The sequence below is a fragment of the Phoenix dactylifera genome, chromosome 9 (assembly GCF_009389715.1).
Source record: "Phoenix dactylifera cultivar Barhee BC4 chromosome 9, palm_55x_up_171113_PBpolish2nd_filt_p, whole genome shotgun sequence".
Classification (NCBI taxonomy): Eukaryota; Viridiplantae; Streptophyta; class Magnoliopsida; order Arecales; family Arecaceae; genus Phoenix; species Phoenix dactylifera.
In genome coordinates, this window is record NC_052400.1 from 18,312,732 (window position 1) to 18,316,054 (window position 3,323).

Sequence of the window (3,323 nt, forward strand, 5' to 3'; positions counted from 1 at the left end):
TACCTTCTTGTGTTTGGAGGAGGTCATTGGTTTAAATCTTGTGAGTGCTTATTTCAGATGTAGCACTGTTGTAGGTATTTGTAGTATGAAATAATAGAAGTTTGATTGGAGGTTTCTGAATTTGATTGGATCAGGGCCGTGTGCGAAGGTAGGTAGAAGCTTTTATCTCCAGCTTTAAAATAATAGAAGTCTGAACATACATTAATTGTCATAGATTCCATGTTTCCATCTCTTTGAGACCTATGGATGCATGAAGTTTCTTATATCCAGTGATTGACTACCCGAAAGTTTACTCATCATAAAACGGCACTTTTCTATTCTACTCGTTAATCCACCACATTCTTTTCATTCTTTTGCATTCTTTTAGTCCATGCATCTCAATCATGAAAAAGGGATTCATGTGTTCAATCTTCGAGTACTTTCATGAAATACAAAGCTCGATTAGCTTTACTTCCAGGGCCATTATCTTCTTTAGATACCGTAACCCGGATAATGCTGTGCAAATAACCCCGGTTGTTCTCTGTTGCAAGGAAAGAGGAGAGATGGCACTGTGTAAGCTCCCAATCTCGCCATAGCAGCCTTAGTTTAAGATTTCATCCTTCTCCCACCGGAACCTGACTCTCTCTGGCAGTTGAAGTGGACTGCCGCGACCGGCGATCCGAGGTTGTAGAGCTCCGCAAAGTCCCGGGTGTTGAAATTTTGGCGCCACCCAGGAGCGTAAATTGCCTGCCGCCCAGGCTGCGGGAAAAGCACAAAGACGAACCGGTGGATGCCAAGCGCGGGCGTGGACTCTCATAGCGCACGATCTCCTGACCTGAACCCAGCTATAAAACTCATCACACATACGACGATGTATGTTTTTTTTTTTTTTTTTTTTAAGAACTGTCAACTTTGAAATATGGGTGATTGAATTAGGAAGCGGATCAGGTATTTTTATATCCCACTGTCAGAAATACAGATAACTAGCAGGGAAATCATACTTAGGTATAGGGTGTATTCTTTGTTGGTTTTTTTTTTCTTTTGGGTTCTTATAATCTTACCATAGGCAGCTCCACTCGTTGCCGGGATATCTGTGACCAACCTACAGCAGCGGTGTAGACCACATTTTAGTACAGGACGCATAGATATTATTGGAAAAACTCAAGAATAGAATAATTAACTTTGGAGCAATGGAAGTTGTTCAGACACTACAAGTGCAATTTTCCACTTCTCTAGATTGTGTACTGGGATTGGGATCAGATTTAACTTCTAGGAAATTGGCTTTTTAGGCGTTTTATCCATGGAACTCAAGTTTCTACCAGAAAGCTACGTACCATAGAAACTACTATAGGCATATTCTTGATATGAGTTGCATGGGAAATCAAAACCTCGGATGCAGAAAGAATTAAATATGCTCATGGCTTCCCGATGAGTGCGACTCCTCTTAGCGTTTAAGGCCATGTCACCGGGAAACAAGTCCAGAAGGAGCAGTTTAACTGGATAGAACCATCAGCCCAGCTTATGCTGGACTCAGCGGGGCCATGGGAAAGATCTCATAGCCTGGGAGTGAAGAAGGTCTGGTGGATCCCATATCCTATGAAAGAATCACTCCGTCTATTAAAAGAGTTCTACTTTTCAGAGAGGGAGCTACTTGTCATCTCGTATTGAAAGTGATGGGCAACCTGTATGAATCTTCCTAGATAACATCACATTTTTTTTTTCAGTATGGAAGTCTTATCTACAGCAAAGAGAAAACCTGAAGAAACGTTAACTACCAGATGCATGGTTTTTTTCCTTTTTGGGGAGGTGGGGGGAAGAAGAAGGGGAGAGGAAGAGAGAGGGGGGTGGGTGGTCATGGTCGAAGTGCTTACCAGTGCAAATACTCTCTGAGCTGTGGGTCACTTGGACTTGGAGCATCTGGGTCTACCATAATCTGCAAGACATATGGTTAAAACCACTCTAAGAAGTAGCAAATATCACCATAATAGAACAAATATAAGGGCACTGGACCTTGCTAAATCCAAAACCAAAGGTAACCAACCCCCTGTAAGCATGGAGAGTGCAGATTTACAAGGGGATATATGAATCTTGAAAGATTTTTTTTCCCTTCTTTTTTTTTTTTTTTTTTGAGGGTAAGAAGCATCTTGGGGAAGATTCAAAAGCGCTTACAAGGGTGTAAAAGGTCCTGAGGTCAGTGCTTCCAATCTCGACCCTAGGCTGGTCTGACACAGCTGAGGGTTTAAGCTCACATCCATTGGTGACCTCCCTCGAGTTATAGATCACCCTGAGGGATGCACTTTTTTTGAACGGATCCAACACATCTCCAATCACCCTGCCCACAACCAAAGGATTCCTTTCTCCTTGCATGAGTCCTACCTCCGAAGGTGCAACCTGTGAGGGAAAAAGAAAAAATAAAGAACTTATGGCAAGACTGGCGACTTGGAGGAAATATGACGAGAAGAGTGGGTAAATATAGAAGAAGGGGATGAAAGAGGGCTTTGATGACTGGGTTTAGAGAGCAACTTCGGCACATAGGATGTGGGTCTGTGGTCTTTCTTAGATGTATAGCTTTGTCTCCGAGTTCTTCTTTTGCATTGCACCATATTTTATTTGTGCGTAGCATCCTAAAATTCATATGGTTATCTGTTCGTGCCGGTCGTGGTCTCAGGTATCTTTCCTTATCCTTGGTGGGAAAGCCGAGTAGCCTATGAAAGAAGCTGTCGGTCGTGGAAAAGTGCCCCCCAGCTCATGGTTCCGAACCATGAACCTTTTTCTTGTGTCCATTTGACGTCGTCAGCTTTTTGTCCCTTGTCAATAGCCGTAGAAATCACATCACTCCTTTAGCAGTTAGATGGTCAGTTGATGCACGTAAAGCGATGAACCGGGCATCTTCTTCCCTCGCTTCAAGTCCGTCGATCTCCCGATGGTTGTGTCCATCGCTGTCACCTCCTCCAAAGTTGTCGAGATCCCATTGGCAGAAGACTTTTTTTTTTTTTTTGGAGGAAGGCCCACGGCAGAAAAACACCAACGCAACAAGCCCCAACCCCACCAACACATACACGCACTGCACACGCACAGAGAGAGAAAGAGAGCTGCACCTAATTTCACTGTACCAAAACCAAATAATCTATTAAATAGCTAGTTTTTAAATAAAAATATTATAATTTTACTTGCTTAAATTTGGATGATTTTTAACCATATCTTCTTATTTTTAAAGATATTCGAAAAGATCCAAGATGAGAGGGTGTGCATGAAAACTGTCTAAATGTGTGAAGATGAAATTATAATTTTTTTAAAAAATAAATACTAAAAGTATATCGGCCCTTCCTATAGAGCATCTAGAT

At 42.1% G+C, this 3,323-nt stretch overlaps 1 pseudogene; it reads right to left on the reverse strand.

Annotated features, from left to right (window-relative positions):
- Positions 1-288: 288 nt before the first annotated feature.
- Positions 289-2,632, reverse strand: LOC103705147 (annotated as a pseudogene).
- Between the last annotated feature and the right edge of the window lie 691 nt (positions 2,633-3,323).